Genomic DNA, 21,410 nt, shown 5'->3' with positions numbered 1-21,410 from the left:
AGAGTATAGATATATAAAACACGATGAATTCAACGTGGAGACCATACAATTTATCCTTAGAAGGGACGAGACTTTAAAATAAAAAAAAAGAAAGAAAAAAAGATATAACAATAAAAGCCCAAGCCTTTCATCTTTCTTTATAGAAAACTTAAGAGAAAATTTTTCCGTCCAAAAGTCCGGTTTTTACATCGTTTAAGAAACCCTTATACAAGAAGAATATACCCCGTCTGTTTTCTACAGTTCCTTTAAGGGTATAAAACTGTATGGGGTTATATTGCTTTATGGGATAGAGTTATTTTTCAGGTATCTATACTCAATAAAATTACAGTCATCTCCCTTTTCAATCTCCCTTTACGTATTTTTTTCTATTAAATCCTATAATTTCATTTTACACAAAGAAATGAAATTATATTCATGGACAGTTTATTTAATATTTTCATACAGTGGCTAACTTTCCAGTCTAACATGCAATTAATGATGCATATCCACCTGCGTTTTAATTTAACTTCATATCTCATAAAAAAAATGTTTTTTTTCCTTCTTAGGTACAAAAAGCGCACGTTGCTCAGAATTTTCTCTCAACGTATCATTAACTTTCTTTCTTTAAGAAATTTTTCAAGAATGTGGGCAAAGAAGGAGGGAGGGATTGTAGTTTCTTAATAAAAAAGGAAGTCTTTCGGCATCTTCTTTGAAAAACGACGAAATAAAATTGAAATGTTCAACGTGACTCGAGACTGAACACTTCATTTCAGCGCGTTTCTGAGTCACACTAGAACAAATGCGATAATAGAAGACAGAGAGACCGGCCTTTTTTTTTCCGTCTCATTTTTTTGTGAAACTTACAAAAAAGGATATATCGAAGAGTGATGGAGGTGAAAAGAGTGAATCACAAACATTCTTTAATGAAAAAAATTCAAGTTTGATTTCACTTCAGTGTCTTTTTTTATTACTTAAGTGATTTTTTGAAAGCAAATGATCACCTATGTATTCTTAAGAAAAAATTTACTCTATGCAAATAGCAGAACGAAACCTGTTTAAAAATGCTGACTTGTTATAATAGAATAGAATATTAAATATTTGTAAAAGTTGGCATTTGGTATATTAAGCCAGAATTTAGAGCACACATTGTGAAAACAATAAATTTAATAATAAAAATTGACAAATTTGAGAAGAGTTTTAAAATAACAGCTCCGTCTGAGCTCTAAAACAGTTCTGAAGTTTGAGATAGTGTCAAAAAATTCGATCACCAATGCTTTTCATTTTCAAAAAAACTGCGGCTTTTCTCCATATTGACGTTTTGCGCTACTTTTTGTGAAACTTATCCTTTTTTGTGAAACTTACAAAAAAGGATATATCGAAGAGTGATGGAGGTGAAGAGAGTGAATCACAAACATTCTTTAATGAAAAAAATTCAAGTTTGATTTCACTTCAGTGTCTTTTTTTTCTTATTACTTAAGTGATTTTTTGAAAGCAAATGATCACCTATATATTCTCAAGAAAATATTTACTTTATGCAAATAGCAGAACGAAGCAAAAACCAGTTTAAAAACGCTGACTTGTCATAATGAAATGGAATATTAAATATTTGTAGAGGTTGACTTTTGGTACACTGTTAGAAATTTATCGGAAAAAATGGTTAAATAACAGTTTGTTGAATGGTTATTTTACCATATTTAATCAAAACAGTCAAATAACCATAAATAAAATGGAAATCAAATTGTTAAGTTTGAGGAAAACTGTTTATTAACTGCTTTCACCTAATACGGTTAAACAACCAGAATTTTAACTCCACCAACTAGAACCAACTAATGAAGCTACTTAGTTCCTTTCAACTAGGTACATATCATAGCCGAGCGGCCTTATCTGTCAAACTCATGACCGGCTGAACTGGAGTTCGAGTCCTAGTGTTGACACCACAATATTTCCACCACTCCCTTCAACACATGAAGAATTTCCAGTATCCGGCACTCTCCAATGTCCATTACTTTACAAAAAGCCGAGATCCTGTGTCTAGTTGAATAATAATTATTATTTTTTTTTACGTTTCTGAAAAATACTAGTTGTAAATGGTTAAAAAAACGTATAGTTTTAAAACCATACTTCTTGTAAATGGTTTCAAAATCGTAAAGGAAAAAAAATGTTCTTTACCGTAAATTTTACGGTTTATCGGATGGACAGGCAGCTGCCAGTTATTTTACCATAGTTTGAGAATGAAAATTTTAACAGTGTACATTAAGCCAGAATTTAGAGCACACATTGTGAAAACAATAAGTTTAATAATATAAATTAACAAATTTGAGAGGAGTTTTAAAATAACTGCTCCGTCTGAACTCTAAAACAGTTCTGAAGTTTGAGGTGGTGTCAAAAAATTAGATCACCAACGCTTTTCATTTTCAAAAAACTGTGGCTTTTCTCCATATTGACGTTTTGCGCCATTTTCAAAATAAGCGGAGACAGCGTTGGTTTTAAATAGGCTAAACTTGACCTAATAATCATGAGTAACAATTGCAAAGTCACGGCAGTTATAAAACTTATACATTACTCGCAAAAAAACATCATTTCATGTTAGGACGATGCTTTCAAAAAACAGCCTTAAGTAAGAACAGTCAATAGTAACAGTCGCAAACTCACGGCAGTTATAAAACTTATACATTATTCGCAAAAAAGAATCATTTCATATTACGACGATACCTTCGAAAAACAGCCTTAAGTAAAAACAGTCAATAGCAACAGTTGCAAACTCACGGCAGTTATAAAACTTATATATTATTCGCAAAAAAGAATCATTTCATATTACGACGATGCCTTCGAAAAACAGCCTTAAGTAAAAACAGTCAATAGCAACAGTTGCAAACTCACGGCAGTTATAAAACTTATACATTATTCGCAAAAAAGAATCATTTCATATTACGACGATGCCTTCGAAAAACAGCCTTAAGTAAAAACAGTCAATAGCAACAGTTGAAAACTCACGGCAGCTATAAAACTTATACATTATTCGCAAAAAAGAATAATTTCCTATTACGACGATGCCTTCGAAAAACAGCCTTAAGTAAAAACAGTCAATAGCAACAGTTGCAAACTCACGGCAGCTATAAAACTTATACATTATTCGCAAAAAAGAATAATTTCCTATTACGACGATGCCTTTGAAACACAGCCTTAAGTAAAAACAGTCAATAAACAGTTTTTCTCACTGATAACAGTTTAAATATCACCTTTTTTGTAGTTATTTGATTCTTTTGTTTGAATAAAAAGTTATGGTTAAAAAACAATTAAATGAAATGCTAGCTAAATTTTTTTTACGAAAATTTATAACAGTGTACTTGTAGCTTTAGTGATTTGATTTCGAAAAAGCTTAAATGGAATTATTCAAACTATTATTTCCTTTGGTGTTGCCAAATACTAAAAGTAAAATACCTTCAATTTCTTTGAATGAAGTTATTGTGATATGACTCATACTGTGGAATTGTGATATGGTTTTCATACAGAGTGCCAGGTGGTCGTAATTTATGGTTATTTATAATTTGTGTAACTCTCTTGTTAAAAGATGCAATAAATTAATCAATCATACGTTTCTTGTTGGAAATTGTATTCACTCTTTTTGAATGTTGAAATGTTGAGTGTGACTCGAGACAGAACACTTGATTCCGTTAATAGAATACAGAAAAACCGGCCTTTTTTCTGTTTCTTTTTTGTGAAGCTTGCAAAAAAGGACATATCAAAGAGCGATGGAGGTGAAAAGAGTTAATAATAAAAATTCTTTAATAAAAGAATTTTTGTTTAAATGATAAAAAAAAAACCTAAGCGTTTTTTTGCTGTCATTTAATAGCTTTTTTTAAAGCAAACGATCAAACATATTTCAAGGAAAAAAATATTTAATGCAAATAGCAGAATGAAACAAAAAACCTGTTAAAAAAACTTGTCAAAATGAAAGTTAAAGTAGAATAGAGAAATAAGTATTTAAATGTGTTTTATTTATATCTTTATTATTAACGAGCATTGAAATTACAGCACGAAAATTCAGACTGAATTTTATATCCAATAAATGACTGAAAACAAATTTTTCTTCGTAAATCACATGCAATTAATTACTTATGGATAAACAAATCATTCAGAATAATTTGTATATTTAGCGATCTATGTTTTTAAATTTAGGCTATTTCTATTCAAAAATGTTGTGAGGTGCAGTATTTCTTAATTTTTTTTCGGAATAATAGAACCAAATAACCTATTATTGCCAGTTTAAAAAAAACAGTAATAGGACAGCATTTAGACAAATTTTCAGATCAGGAAAAGGCAATAATAATAATAATTTAATATAATAATAATAATAATAAAAATAAGCAATAATTTAAAATTTCAAAAAAAAAAAAAAAAACGCTGTTTAGAAATATAGCTATGTAAATTATCCCAATTTTTTAATTATTTGCTGATTTTAAATTTAATTTCTATTTCATAAGTACAACCTATGTATAAAATAAAATTTTTCATGAAAATATTATTGAGAGAATTTAGATTAGATCTTTAATTATTTCAAAATAATTATTTCGTACTCAAAAGTGCTAAGCAATAATTTAAAAATTATAATTTAATGCTCAAAGGTACTAAACAATTATTTAAAATAATTATTTAGTACTCAAAAATATTAAAGAATTATTTAAAAACAATTATTTAGTACTCACGTTTATTTAGCATAAACTTCTCAAAAAGCATAATGATTATGTTAAAAATGCGCTCTATCTTCTTTTGCTAAAAATAATTGCATTTAATCTAACTATTCTAAAGTAAAGTTTTATTTAGTATCTAAAAAAATAAGTGAGTATATTAAGTGCTTTTGTTCACGTATTCTTAAAATTAAAGATTTTTTGACAAAAGAAGTTTAAAATGCTGCATCGAATAAAGAAAAAAACTTGAGATGTAACATAACTTCAGTTGTAGTAACTTAAATTAACTTTGAAAAAAAAATTCGGAGATGTTTACCCCATATTCCCTGCGCTAGTGCCTAAATTGAAAAGGAATCTCAGCAACATCATATTATTTTACAACAATAGCTTCCAAATTGTACAAAATTTGAAATCATAGAAATATGAAAAGTTAAAACAAAGTTCTTCTATTATTTTGTAAAAGTTACTAGAGACTCGGCAATAAACAAACGTTTTAGAGCACAAGCTGCAGCGAAATTGTGTTGCAACAACAAATTATTTTACAGAAATAGTTTGAAGGTTGAGCAAAACTTAAAATGTTATAAATTGAAACAGAATTTCCCCATACTTTTATATTATGGACAAAAACCTCCTTGAATAGAAGTTTAGATTTTCTATAGCTTCAGCAGGATATCTGTAGTAACAGTTATTTCTTTACAATAGTTTGCAAGTTGAGCAACATTAGAAGTACATTTCGTATAAAAATATTAAGAATACATATTTTTTTAACGTTTGGCACTGAGTGAATAAAATAAATATAAAAAAATCTATAAATATTAAATGTTTGGGAACAATAGAGCTATAACAAGAAATTCATTTTTGTAACTCTTAATGGTCATTTAAGTTTAATTAGAGATAATTAATTTCAATTACATTTTTAACTGGATAACTATATCTGGAAAGGAGGATGAAACATGTACTTTTTTTAATAGATTATTAAGAAATTAAGATTTCGGTTTAAAACATTTTCTAAATTTCAAAATTCACACTAAGAAAAAAAAAGTAAGGACAAAACTACTAGAATATGGCATAATTTACCATGCTTCTTGATCTATGGGAATACCAAAAAGCTCGGTAATTTTTACCAAAATTAACAACAATAAAATGTAATGGTAAATTAACAATAAAATTTGATTTTTATTAGCAAAATGAAATGTGATAAAATTAGCAAATGTGGTGAAATATGGATTATGTGAGAGCATACAGCATTTTTTACTAAATGTGTGATAATAAGAATTATAATTTTGAAACCAGAATATCTGGTAAACCGTCACCATATGAACGGAAAAACTACCAAATGAATGGTTTAAATGCCTTGTATTTTGGTTTTATTAAGCAGAATTATGGTTAATTTTTACCAGATATGTCCTTAGTACAGTACGGTAATTTTATCATTTTTTTTTCCGTGTATGATTGAATGTTTTGAAAATATTATACGAAAAAGTTAAGAAAAATGTGAAATATATCATGTCAAAAAAATAATGAGTACTTAAATAATATTCGTATGAAAAGATATAAACTATTCTTCAAATTTTATCCTTATATACTGTTATAAAGCAAATTAAAGACACATATGAAACTAAATAATTATTTCTGAAAATGAGAGCGATGCATATGCTCTTTAATTAAATTTTTAAAAAATTAAGATTTCGGTTTTTTGACATTTTCTGAAATTCAATATTTAAAATATAATTTACACATTTTCTCAAGTATATTTATAGGAAACTAGAATTAATTTTTAATTCCATCCATACTTACTTATCCTCTACGTGCCTTGGGCACTTAAGGCCTCTAGCATATCCCTCCAACGCCTCCTGTCTTTAGCAATAGATCTTGCTTCCTCCCAGCCAGATATTCTACATTCTTTTAATTCGCCCAAAAACATGCGCTGGGTGGTAAGTCTGGGTCTTCCTCTTGTTCTTTTACCATCAGGGGCCCATGTAAGCGCAACAGATGAAATTTTTTCTCTGGGCATTCTAAGGAAATGTCCGAGCCAGCTCCATCTTCGTTTTTTAATTTCATCTTCGATTGTTTTCATTTTAGCTTTCTTTAATAGATTTTGATTTGATAGTTTGTAAGGCCAGAAAATTTTAAAAATAAATCTTAAACATTTGTTTTAAAAGGTTTCTAATTTTTGTATTTCGATCTTAGTCTGTTTCCAGGTTTCTGCGCCATATAATAGTACTGCTCTAATAATAGCTTTGTAAACAACTATTTTTGTCTTTATTTCAATATTTGACTCTCTCCAAAATTTATTTAATCCCTAATTCCATCCATGAGTTAATTTTATTTTTTTAACTTTATAATCAAACCAATTAAATATGACAGCAATTACAGTGCTGAAATATTATATTACAACAACCTCTTCTAAATCATGAACATTTTAATATATAACAAATTAAAGCATGAGCAGTAATTGGCATAAATATATTTAGCAATTTAATCTGCATGAAAATATGAGTGTAGATATTTTTTTTTGTTTCATATTAAAGGTTAAAAGTGAAAAAAAATATTTATTAAATTATTAAAGTCTCAGAGCAGTATCTACAGCAAGAAATTTATTTTTATAAATTTCAACGAAATTATATGATTTAATAGAATTATATATAACTTCAAATGAATATAAATTAAGCTTCAATCCTTAACTTATATACTGCTTTAAAGTAAACACTTAAAGACTGAACTAAACTCGAAAACTATTTCAGAAAATGAGGGCGAGGCATGTACTTTTTAATTAGATTATTAAGAAATTAAGATTTCGATTTGCAACATTCCATGAAATTCCAAGTTTAAACTATAATTTATACATTTTCCTTAAGAGTTGTTTAATAGAAAACTGGCATTAATTTTAAAGTCCAATCTTAGCATTTCGTTTTATTTTTCTCTTTTCTTTTTGCTTAAATCAATTCAAACTAATTACATATGACAGTAATTAAAGTTTTCAATTTCCCAGTTTTAGTTTCAACATTCTTAATTAAATTCATGCTTTCTACTTTTCCTACTTATATTGCCGCTTTAGGGATAATATTTCACGAACTCAACCCGAGTTATCCTTTAACATACTTTTGTAAAACCTGAAATTAAGTATCTGAAAACTTACTAAATATTTTTAATTTAGAAACGTCTGATAGAAAGGAACATATTAATTACCTACATAGAAGATAAGCAGCTTCATTACATTCAGACAAATTGCATGCAAATCACATACATTTAAAAATTAGTAGTAATTTAAGATTTTTCGTTTAAGATAAATTACTGATTCTCAGGAAAAATGAATGTTTAATTGAAATTATTAATACACGATTTTTATTTTGATATAACTTGAAAACTTTTATCAAAATTAGTGTTTAAGGTTTTAAAATTAAAATATAGTCATGTATTGATTTTCAAAACTTTTTGATTTGTGTCCGAATTTAAATGGAACTGATCAGCTGAATTATACTACTGTTAAATAATATATATAGAATAGCAAAGTTAATGCAGATGTTTTACATTATCTATTACATTCTTTTGAAAGGTTTAATATTTTAAATGTACTTACGTTTAAAATTGTAAAAACGCTATTCAAATTGTTCTCATCCTTATTTTCTATTTAATTTAATTTTCCAAAAATAGAAAACTTAAACATTTTAAGAACTGATTAGCATTTAAATGAATTAAAAAGGTATCAAGTAATAATTTCTACAAAAATATGAGATTGAAACAGTGCATTATGTTTCTCAAAAATTCAACATTTTTTATACGGTGTTGAGCAAGTAAACAATACTGATATACATGGTTAGACAGATGCTTATGCTGTTAAAATTACTGCTTTGTCTCTTTTAGCGAAAATGTTGAGCTTCGACATTTCAAATAGGTTATTAAAAAATCTATTTTTGAGCCAAAACTTCAGTGAGTACTTATTGGTTTACCTTTAGTTGAATATTTGACATTACTAGAGCTACTTTCTACATTTTATGCAAAAGAGGTTCAAAGAAATTAGTTTAATATCTAGTTAAATGCAGCACATGTCCCTTTATCAAAATATGTAAAAACCAATATATTTCCAATTACCAGTGTTTTTCCAAATGTGTAAAAACTAAGTGTTTTGTTTATCATCTTACTAAATTTTAACAAATCTATTAAAAATCAATATAAATATAATAATAAATATAATTACTTTAAACCTGAAAATATTCATACCGACCTTGAAAAATCATCGAAAGACAAAACTTATATTTATGTTTCTTTAAACGTTTCGAATGCGAGCTTTGGACCATTTGTTTCGAAAGTAACAGAAACCACTGAAAATCAAAAATATATGTTTCTAAAACATTCAATCTTTTTTAGCAACCACAACCACTATTTTTTAAAAAATCCTAAATCAGAAGGTAATCTCTTTGTTTAGACTGTATCTACAGTAGCAGTCACCAATGTGACGTATGATTAAATCTCCATACGGAATTTTGTGTGTCAAATTGGATTAAATTTTTCCGTGATAAATTACAACGCACCATTCCTACACTGAGAAAAAACTACCAGAATATGGTAAAATTTACCGTGTTTCTCTATGGAAACACCGAAAAGCTCGGTAATTTTTACCGAAGCGCTTTGGTAATGATTTTGGCAAAATTTACAATAAAATATAGTTTATAATAAGTAATAAATTGAGTAATTTCTTAATATACTTTAGATCATGGCATAAAAACCATTTATTCAGTTAAATTTACTTTTCAGTTTTGTATTTTTTACTAAATGTGTGGTTGTAGGAACTATATTTTTGAAAACCAGAATTTCCGTACCATATCAGCAGAAAAATTACCAAGTGAATTGTTTAAGTACGTATATTTTTGTTAGAAATGTCATTACTATACAATACGGTAATATTACCGGCTTTTTTCCGCCGTGTATTTGGAATTCCACCCCTCAGGGGGTTTAAATTATTTTTTCTAATTTATTTCTTTTTATTTTTACTTCAGATTTAGCTTAAAATAGTGATTCATTTCGTTACTTTTAGAACAGAGCATTGCTTGAAATTAACGTTTATAGCCTCGGAACTTATGTGAAATTAAATAATATGTTTTTTCTCGAATGGCAGGCACTGGACTTTATTCTTTTCGCCTTAGAAGATGTCAGAGGTGTTACTCATTTCGCGTTACCCAGTGGACACCTGTGAACCAAAATCACGGAGGCCAGTAGTATTGCCCACGCCACACTACCACAAACCCGTTCATAGGGTGGGCCACATTCATACATCGCACACAACCGAGGACAACACAAGAGAGAGAAACATCCAAGCCCAGAGCGGGATTCGAACCCGTGGCCATTGGGTTCGCAGTCAGGAGCGCTAACCGCTCTATCGCCAAACCGGCATTAAATAATTTGTTTTTTCAATCAGTCATTATAAATTTTAAAGATGAAAAAAACTGGTCAAATTACGTCACTGAATAGTTTTTCTTTAAATATTAAATACGTTATATATAATATATTTTTGTTGATGATTGATACCAAAGAAGATAGTGATCTTCAATATAGTTATATTTGACAATTCCGAAATTTTGTACAGATCAATGTAAATATTACTTTTCATAGTACACATATTTAGAAATAGACGTTACAATCATGAAATATTTAATAAATATTGGAAAGAATAAAAATTAGTTCCAATTAAAAGAAAAAGTTCAATAAATGAGTTTCAAATGAGTTTTAAATGAGTTTCTACAGATGAGCTATTTATAGATTCAAATTCTGAATGAAATTCTTCATTTGAACAGTATTAGTTCTATGGTTTTTATTTTAATTTTTAGGATATTGTCACTTAATGCAATTAAGTAAAATGCAATGAACTGTAATGACCATAATTCGCTGATAGAAAATGCTGTTTAGAAACGAAAATGGGTCACAGAAAACATAATAATTGTTTTAATAAAAAAATTAGGTTTGTATCTATAGATTTCATTACTCCTGACAAGTATTTTTCCAAATAAGTTACGGCATTTAATTGTACAACGCGAAAAAGTTTCAAAGTATTAGCCTTGGTTTAATTTTCGGGCTTGGGCCATTAGCTACTTAATTGCAACTCATGCAAGCTCATGAGAGATATTGGGACTCGGCAAGCAAGATATTCATGGCTTTAATTACAACAAAGTATAAACTAATGCTAATCTGACAAAGTAACACTAATTTAACACAATTTTTAATATGATTAGTTACAAATAAAGCACTATTAATAACACATTACATATCCTTAAGAGCAATTTCCGAAAAAGAGTTGGATCTATATGACAGAAAGAACTAGCAATATCCTTATTTTTTGAAAATTAAAATTGAAAGTTTTTTTATTAGAATATTATTAAATATTTTTATATTCTCAAGAAAGTCTATCGCACTGCACGTCCATCAGAGCAATTTCCTGAAGGAGCACTGACTCTGTATGACAGAAAGCATGATTGCTTTTGGTAATTAAAGAAGCTTTTTCATTATACGTTTCATAACCAAATAAAAATAAATATTTTTAAAAATATTAAATTTTGTTTTTATCGAGATTTTCGAAAAAGTGTAAGCACTGTTCAAGTTACATGTTTCGAACCATCTTGGGTAATCTTTCAAGAATATATAATATGTTAATTTAAAATTCCAATCTGTGGCAAAGGTTAAATGAATTCTGAATGAAAATTTAGTGGTTTTAATACTTCAGTTAACGCCAAAAAGCGAAGTAATTCCCCCCTCCCAAATAACTTCTACTTTGTCTCCAAATACTGTCCCTTGACAATTACTATCCACCCAAGGATTAGAATTCCTAATCTCATTGAATGAAAGCAAAATAACTCAAAAGCACAAACATGTAGTAAAATAAAATTTGTGAGCAACCTCTTCAAGATTCATAAATTCAATTTTGAGGCTTTACAGATACGACGCTCGCTCTCCATAGTGGATCAGTGAACAAAAACGGAATCCAATTTTAGGCTCCATTGAATATCACTTTGTGTTCGCGAGTAAGTCGAAAAAAGTCTTGAAATAATATCTTCTTTATTTTTTTTCTATTTATTCTAACAAAACAAAAGCTTCAGAGTATTTTCTTCCCCAAACAGAAGTGCTTTTTAGTTTATTTAACGTTGCATAGAAAATTCAGTGATTTCGAATATCAACAAAAAATGTTTCTGCTTTGTGTTGAAGTCGGTTAAAAGTTCTTTCAGTTCAGTTTTTTCATCCCAAAATAAGAATCCACATAGATTATAATATAAAGAATAAAGCTTTGTGAAAATAAAACCTTCTCACGAGTGTTTTAACTTTAAAGTATTTACATTTCAAACAATTAATACTCTTGATGTTTCTTAAGTGTAAATTATATATTGTTCTGTTTGAGATTCTCTGTCTGTCTTATTCATGAAAACAATAGTATATCCCGAGTGGTAAACTTCATATAAATTTTAAAACAAAACATTAAATGTAGAAAGTATTTGTATAGTTTGTTATAAATACACTTTCTGTCTAAAGTAGTTTAAGACTGCTTTTATCAATATTTAAAACAATATTCATGTCTTCTTAAGTTATAACATACCTACTATTATAAGGTATATATTAACAGATAAAATAAGAAAGATTTGTTGTTAGAAGATTCTAGTAAATATTGAAGATTTTGCACTTTGGGATGCTCTGTATTTATTCATTCTTTCAAAATCGTGTAAGAAAATAAATTTTTTCTCAAATAAGTAAATTCAAATTCATTAGTAAGAAAAAGAAACTTTTGTTCTTTTACATTCGATTTTGCTATCAAAGATTTTACTTCTTTTCTCTAAAATCTAGAATTTTGCTCACCTTGTAAAAATTTTTTTAATAAAAAAATCTTTCTTTTAAATTAATTCCATATCGTAAAACTTAATAGTATAAATCTAGTTTCAAATGAATTTTAAATTGCGAAAAATTCCGAAAAAAATTTCAAAGATTCCTTCCTTATAATAAGGAATAAGTAAGCTCTGATTTCAACTTGTTTTAGAACCAAAAAAAGTATTCCTAAAAATTTTTAATCTATATTTTTTGACATATATAAATACTTTCAATCTGATAGACTCTCACTCATTAATGTGGACACTTTTAAAATGAATTATACATTGCAAAAAATTATAAGAAAATTGCAAAATACCTTTGTTTTTCTTAGCTATATTTGGTTCTGAACATAGCTTGTTTTTGACGCAGAGCGAATGAGTAGCACTATATGAGTCGCCTCATTCAATGGAGAAGACATTTTACGGTTAGCCTAATCGTAACGTGTTGTTGTTGCTTCTAATATCACTTGCCACACTGGCAAGCCTGCTTGGTGAAACCGAGCAAGTTTAAGGCAGAGTGTGCGTTTCTTGTTTTTCAGTGGCGCCATCTATGGCCAAGTTAGATCCATTCCAGTACCCCCAGAGGTGTTGATTTGTTATGGAAACATGGAGGACGTTTGCGACTCGACAAATTTAACGTGCATCAGTCACTTTACTACACGGGGAGACTTCGGCCGGCGGGGCTCTAACCCACGTACTCTCTGCCATGGGCCCAGCACCCTACCGACCAGGCTATTCCGGCCCAATCGTAATGTTAAACTAGATTGTACCACTATTTGTTCAATGTAAATATTATACTTAATCATAATAACAAGTGCGGAAGGGTAGCACTCATAATTCAGTAATGGAAGTAGTAGTGTACTGTACTGTGACCAGTGCGGATGGGACCAGTGCGGTGCGGATCTTCATTTCATGAAGAAGAAAAAATCCGTGAAGGCATTATATCTTAAGCCTATTCGTAATAGTAAACTAGCTAGTGCCACCTAACTCTAGATTCATCAATTAAAACAATTTTATTTAATCGTTTAACAAGTGCGTAAGGGTAGCATTTAGTTGTGCATTTACAAGTGCGGAAGGGTAGCAATCAATTGTCCATTCACAAGTGCGGAAGGGTAGCAATCCATTGTGCATTCCCAAGTGCGTAAGGGTAGCATTTAGTTGTGCATTTACAAGTGCGGAAGGGTAGCAATCAATTGTCCATTCACAAGTGCGGAAGGGTAGCAATCCATTGTGCATTCCCAAGTGCGGAAGGGTAGCACTTAGTTGTTCATTCATAAGTGCGGAAGGGTAGCACTTAGTTGTTCAATCACAAGTGCGGAAGGGTAGCACTTAGTTGCCCATTCACAAGTGCGGAAGGGTAGCATGCATAATTGAGTTATAAAATTGGTACTGTTTGTTATTTATTACGCGGGAAAACAACCTAGGTTGTGACTTTGTGGGAACTTTGTGATTCCAGAACTAATATAGTAAGTTTAAGTTTTGCATATTCACTTTGCACTATTAGTTTCTTTTGCATAATATGAATTCTATTACGTAATTTTATTACGAATAACACATAAGATTCTGTATGTGTGCACTACCGCCCCCATTAGACTTTTAGGGGTGTTGCTAGATGATCAGTAATAACTTACGGAATACTTATTTTTATTAAATTTTCAGTTCACATTAAAATTAGTGAACTTATTTTGCTTGAATCTAAAAAGTATTCATTCGTAGAGTAAATTCTGCATGTGCGAAATATTATTTAAGCTGTTATTAACCTTTTCCGGGGGGCTGTGACAGCAGTTGTCACATCTGATCTTGGGGTCCTGTGGTGGGCATGTGACATTTTCAGTGTAAGGATAGGGGAAAAAATCTCCTCCTCAGTTAAGAGAGAGGATCAAGTTACAGCGGGATGTGTTTTATTGTTTTAGTGTTTACGAGAGGTCTCACCTTTTTAGTTAAGGGGAGAAAAGTTTTCTTGCATTTCCCACCTACCTTCAAACATGTATTCAAAGTTCGGATACTTTTTTGTTTGTCCGCCGTTTTCTTACGTCTTTTTTAGCTAGTTTCATTGTTGCTATTTTTTTGTACAAATTTTTTCGTTTGAGTTATATTTTGAACAAATTAATTTCTTTATTACAAATATAATTTAACAAATATTTTCAATTGTATATAAAAAATATGGAATAATCAGGATCCAAAAGCGCTCTTTTAAGTAAATTAAATTAAATTGAAATAAAGCATCAAAGCAATATATTTTACATAAACTCAAATAGTTTTTTTAGGTTATGTTTTAAATTCGTGTTATAAATATAGTTATTGGAATTTTAAAATTTTGATTATAATTCCTGCAGTTTAAAAAAAATGTTCTTACATGATTTTAAATAAATATCTGCCTTTCCGAAGAAAAATATATGTACTTAATACTACGCAAGAGTATTTATTCATACCTTAGGATACATAAATATTTTAAATGTCACATTTATAAATATATAATTACTAATGTATTTTCTATATTTAAGAAATTGAAATCATAAACGCTACTTTTAACTTTTTTTTGCAAAACCTTTTTCCTTTGGTGGCAATTTTCATGCTTCTTTCCCTTATTCTACACACAGTTCAACTTTTAGTTATAGGTTCTAGAAATTCTTTTAATATCTCAGTTTTGTAACTTTTTATAAGATTAAAGCTAAATTTTTGAACAATAAAATTCTATAAATCTATTACATGAGTAAGTTAAAGAGAATTGAGAAATGACTATATTTTTTAAAAAAATTTAAAAGAAGAAGAAAAAAACTATTATATGTGCTACGCAGTTTCAATAAAGTGCTTACTTTTCATGAAATTTACTGCAAAATAAAAGAAATGAGCCCGATTGTTTTATGTTAATCATTTGCAACTGAAACACATTAACTGAAATATTTCTGACTTTTCGCTTTTTTGGAACTATTTTAAAAAGACATAAGGGAAGTTGACGAAAAATATTGTTAGAAATTTAGAACGCATATTAGATTCTAACTAAGAGTTCATGAGATAAATGTGCTAAGAAATGTGTTTTAATTTTAGAGTTAAGTTAACGCATAAAATATTTTTTAATGGAATAACTTAAACTATTATATACTATTTAGAAAATTAATTTAAAAATTCTGTATGATTATTTTTAAATAATTAACATAGTTATTATAGTTCATAATTTTTTAAGAAATCTTAAAAATTTCTAAAATTAAAAGAATTTATTTCATAACATAATTTTCAATGGAAGTGATCTTACTTTCTTGAAAAAAGAGGATCTTTCAAATTAACTGGGAGTTAGGGCAAAATTATCCTCATTTACCTTGCTTTTCTATTTCATTATTATTAGTAATAATAACAATAATAAATAAATGACTCTGATGAATGAAGAGAAAAATTATTTATCATTTATTGAAGTGACCGGTATTTTTCATAAGTCGATAGATGAAAAAGATGAAAATAAAATAATTCAGTCAAAGAGTTAATATCAAATTAAATTTCCTATATTTTCTTCCAACGGCTATGACTTAAATCCCTTCACAAATAATTCAGACTCAAGAGACATGTCTACAAAAATATGACATTACAACTATTTATGTTCTTTCCCAAGATTTATAATCTTTCGCTAAAATTATAAATTTTCAGCAATGTTACAAATATTTAATAAGTGAAATATTGATGTTTATAATGTTTAATATAGATATTTATAAAATTAAGATCACGAAAAAGAACTCTTTTTGCATATTCAAAGAAAAATCGATTTTACTTGCGAAAAAAAAGGTTTTTCCGCACTATCATCCAATTTCACTGCATGATAACTCTCAGGACAAACTGATTTCATACTTAAAACATAGTACTCCTATAAATGCAAAAGAGCATGATCTATCCGTTATTTATGTGAAAAATGGATACAAACCGAGCTTTTCCCTTTGGTCTTCGAAATTTCCGACGTTTTTTAACTCAATAAAAGAGTGTTTATGATCACTGTACACCTCATTAGCTTGCTTATCTTTGCGGAAACATATAAATAAACCAATCGTTATAATATGGTATCAAAGAGCTTAGATATAACTTTAAAAAATAGATATAACTTTAATAACTGATATAAATAACGCCTGCAATACCAAACTGAAATTTTCAAAAACTGAATTAACTATTGAAACAATATCTCAAAGAACATTTTTTTTAACTATTCTTAAAATGCGTAATAATAGTTTTGCATTTTAAGCAGTAAAATGTTAAAATGTTTCATAATAATACGTTGAAAATAGTAATGTAAAACAGAGAGCAATGACAAACCGCAATTACAACAATTTTAAAGTAAATATATGATAAAAAACATTTGACAGAATGAATTTTTTTTTAAATAACCTTTAATAGAAATCAAACGTGAAAAAGATAAAAAATTCAAAAAAAAATACTCTCATGATGGAAATTTTAATTATTAATATAGTTTAAAATGGGAATTGACACAGTAATCTATAGTTTTTTATTCTTTTATTTATATAATTTTTTATAGCTAGCTTAATGAATAGTTTTTCGGAACTATGGTTAGGGATTTTATCTTGTTTATAGAATTCAAAACAATAAAATGAGGAAATTGAGATACACCGCACTAAATTTGAATGTTTGTAAAACACCATAAATAGTCAAAATGTGACATTCGGAAAGTAGTTTTTTACATTGAATCGTATAAAACCACCAACGAAGTTTTCCCGCGCTTTTTCAGTTGTAAAAAAAAATGGGATTCCTCCTCCAGCGGTATTTCTATTATCCCGAACTGCGGTGGTGTAAAAGATAGCAACTGGCGTTTAAAATAACAGAGGGAGAATAAAACTTTCGGGAATGCTTAACACCCATCACTTGACTTGTTTCAGGGATTAGCGGTGCCCTTTCTTGAATTCATCCCCCAGTCTCAAAAAGAGCCCACCAGAGGATCTAGATTTCTTATTTTTGCGCCCACGTGAAAAGGTTAACGTAGCAATTTATTCAGTAAAAGTTTACTTACCATTCTATCAGTGAAGTTAACACTTTGGTAATCATTCTACTCAAAGTTCATAGTAATTATTTTTTTGCTCATCAATTTTTTAAAATATTTTTTAACACAACATTTTGAAATGTTTTGATTTTTCCTCATCACAAACATAATCTTATTAGAATTTTTAAAATAATTTTTTTTAAAGTTTGGTTACATTTTACTTTAGTTAAAATAAAATAATTCTGCCCCTTTATAAAGTTTTATACTATTCTTTAATTCCCTTAAAGTATCAAAAATTAAATACCAGCTATGAATTTCCAGTTTCAAAAATCCAAACACGAATATTTGTTAACCAAAGTTAAATTTTCTAAGCAATGAATTAGATTTGTAAGATAGTAACTTAAAAGAACAATATCTGCATTCAATTTTTTAAAATAAATTATTAAATCTTGATGACAAGCTTCTCAAATAAAGAATTAATATTTTGTCCGTTTATTGATCTGTCATGCTTATCAAAGCTTGAAATGTAAGAAAAAATGTTTATCTCATTTCGCATATATTTTGGTTTGATTTATGCAAATATTTTTTGTACAAATTATCATCATTGAAACCGTCAAAGAAAGAATCCTTCATTTTTTTTATTTATCAAAGTTAAGTTAAAAACATCTTTGAAAGAGAAGAATTTTAAAATTCGCGTTTAGAAGAGGAAAATATGTCATTAAGTAGTCACATGGCAAATAAAAAAAACAATTTCTATTGAAAAAAATAAATCTTATTTCACGTTTTACCTTCATTGAATGAATTTAATGATCACGTTTTTCTTTGACATGAATTACCATAAACTTGACATGTTAAAAAAAAGAAAATATTAAAATAAGAAACAATGCCTTAAATGATCTCAGAAAAATAAAAATACAACTTTCAAATCTTTAACGTATACAAAAAAGGGTTGAATTCTTCGATAACTATCATTTCTGTTTTGTATTAAATAAAGCACCAAAAATATGTCATTTCCCTAAACTTTGATTCTATATTGATTTCGTTTAAGATGTCTGTATTAATCAAAAATAAATAGAACAGTTTTTTTGCACTTACAAATGTCTTTATTTAGTGTTATAATAGTGAACTGAAACTTGCAAAAAAATTTTCCCAAATTTGTCCATTAATAATGTCTAAAATTACATAGTAAAAAGACTAAATGCTGCAAACAGCATTTTGTCAACTATTTTGTAATATTTGTCATAAAGTTTTAAATCTCTGTAAACAAAATTAACGAGTTCAACTTTACGCTACATGATAAAATTAATGATTTAAAATTTAATTTTAAAATATTTTATGCTTTTGCGCTCTATTTCTCTTGAACAGTTTTAGTTTAAATAGAGCGAATATTACTATAAAATAGTCCTATTACCTCTTTAATTTAAAATATTCAGAATATCTTTTGTTCAGATAGTACAGCAGCACAGCAAATGCCCTGTGATAAAATGAATTTTTAATTGTAAAAAAATTATCATAGTATAATCAGTTTTATATTCTTATATACATGTACGAATTTTATTATAGTGAGAAAAAGGTTTTGTGTATTGCAATTTGTAAAAGACAACTGTGACCAAAAAAGTTGGTTATCGAATTAATTAATAACCTAAAATTCTGCAGTAACTAAAACGCTAAAATTTTTGTTTGCTTTAAATTCTCTTCTTCTTCGCTTTCTTTTTCTTCTTCAGCCCTACAGCCCAGTGCAGGCTAATGCTTTCTCAATCTGTTTCCTACAGACAGTACGATACTGCAAGGTTTCTCAATCTGCTCACTGTCAACACTCTTAAATCCTTCTTTAAGTTTTGCAGCCATCTCGTAGGCTGTCAGTCTGTTATTTTTGTACTCTCGATCTTCCAGAATGTAAATTTTTTTGTCTGGATTTAGATCTTCGCATACACACACATAGAAAAATGAGTCCCAGCCATCTGATCCCGTAGTATTTAATAACTCTTTACATGTTAGGTTGTTTATATTTATTATATATTTCATGGTTATACAAGCTTCTCCAAATGTCATTTACTTTAACTGTTCCACAAATTTACTAAATAATCTTTTTTTCAGAAATAAGCAATCTATTTTTGCTCGTCCCGCAGTGGACTAATCGTTAAGACACGGTTCCCAGCAGATCACTCGAGGGTGTGCGGTATTGGTCCTCGTTAAACTGTGCTACCGTAAAGTGCTCGGCTTCGCGCGCAGGTCGTCGGGCTACCGAAGCGGGGGTGCCATCCCCTCCGCCGAGGATCAAAATTGTGATGGTATGTCTTCGGATCATCCTCCGGGATGTTTCCCAGACCGTCACCAATAGCCCATTGTGCAGCTCTAGTGCGATGTAAATTAACAACAATAACTATTTTTGCTCAAATTTATTGATTGTTTAGCTCTTGCAACCATACAAAACAACTGGTCTATAATCAGAGTTTGGTAAAAATTTATTTTACTACTTATAGAGATAAATTTCGACTCTAATTGGTTCCTTAGACCAAAGCAACGTCTATTTGCCATAAAAAATATGCTCCTAACTAGAGGTTTAATATTCTATTTTATAACCGCCGTTGATCAGCTGACCCAATTTTAGTTTACGACTACCAATGTTCAACACCGTAGTCTTGTAGTTTTGAACCCAATCCAGAAGACAAGGGAACTCGTGAATCATGTATCGGGAGAAACATGCCTTCGTGAAGGACAAGGTTTTTAAATCCTTTACAACTCATATGATTAAAAAAAAACATCAATGCAAAATTATACGGTTTTGTAACCATTTACAACTAGCAGTTTTTCAAAAACGTAAAAATGAAGTTTTTCGTTTGGTAATGGCATTTGGAGTTAGATGGACATTGAGTTGTGTCAAACCGTGGAATGTGGCTTAATTAGTTTATCTGGAGGTGCTATCGTCAGAGACGAGAAATATTAACCTTTTTTTGTGTTTACCAGGTGCTGTTATGTATGCGGGAATGAGAATTTCGTATTTTACAAGTCCAGGGCCACCAATTGAGGAGTGTAGGTCACTGGACGAAATATTCTTGTGTCAACGCTGGGATTCAAACCTCCCTTCAGCTGGTCATGGGAATGACGGAATAGCCCTCTCGCGTGTAGCATCATGCATCCAGTTGAAAGGAACTAAATGCTTCATAAGGTGAGCATAATTGGTGCGAATAAAATACTGATTGCTTAATTTATTAGGTGAAAGCAGTCAATAAAAGATTTTTCTCGCGGTTAGATGATCTTTTTTATGGTTATTTGACTGAATATGATAAAATACCAATGAAATAAACTGTTATTTAACTATTTCTTCCGACAAAAATTTTTTAACAGTGTATCTCGAAGACTAAATGCCAAGTAAAAATATTTTAACTTTATCAACAACTTTCACTCTTATTGTATAAAACCTTCTGAGTTGGTAATTGCTGTGCAAAATCATCTTGTAAAACAGTGTATAATCAGTTATACCACGAAATTTCTTTTTCAAAGCGAAGAACTCTTTTTATCACTAGAATTTATTTTTTGAGCAGTTATAATGCACAAAATTAAATCTTTTCTAAAATGAAAAATAATAATTCTGTATTATAGCATTATTTGCTTTCTCTCTCTCTCACACTCTCTTTAAAGTACACAAAATAAACTTAGTTTTTATTTAATAAATTTTTAATGAATTAAAAAATAGATAATTTCAGGCTCATAAATTAGAATTATTTTTCTTCCACCGTAATCCAACGTTAATAATGAAAATGTTTAACCAATACCATTATTAATACCTTTATCGTTTCTCTTTAAATATTTTTTTTTCTTTTGAGAGCCCTCAGCACATTTATTTATAAAATAATTTAATTGCTCTCACTTATGTTCGCATTTTCGTAGTAGTTTGTGTAACTTATTATGTATTTTTCCAATTAA

General features: G+C 28.9%; 1 long non-coding RNA gene across 1 annotated transcript in view; it reads left to right on the top strand.

Moving 5' to 3' along the window:
- LOC107448990 (uncharacterized) overlaps positions 1 to 21,186 on the top strand; it is a 63,746-nt gene extending 42,560 nt beyond the window's left edge. Inside the window, exon 3 of the long non-coding RNA XR_001584728.4 lies at positions 20,451 to 21,186. This is a non-coding gene — a long non-coding RNA (uncharacterized LOC107448990). The remainder of the gene's footprint in view (positions 1 to 20,450) is intronic.
- Positions 21,187 to 21,410: the final 224 nt, after the last annotated feature.

The sequence above is a fragment of the Parasteatoda tepidariorum genome, chromosome 11, assembly GCF_982258835.1.
Source record: "Parasteatoda tepidariorum strain Cologne lab strain chromosome 11, Ptep-v5.0, whole genome shotgun sequence".
Classification (NCBI taxonomy): domain Eukaryota; kingdom Metazoa; phylum Arthropoda; class Arachnida; order Araneae; family Theridiidae; genus Parasteatoda; species Parasteatoda tepidariorum.
The sequence above is the reverse complement of the archived record's forward strand: the minus strand, read 5'-3'. Positions and strand labels throughout refer to the sequence as shown.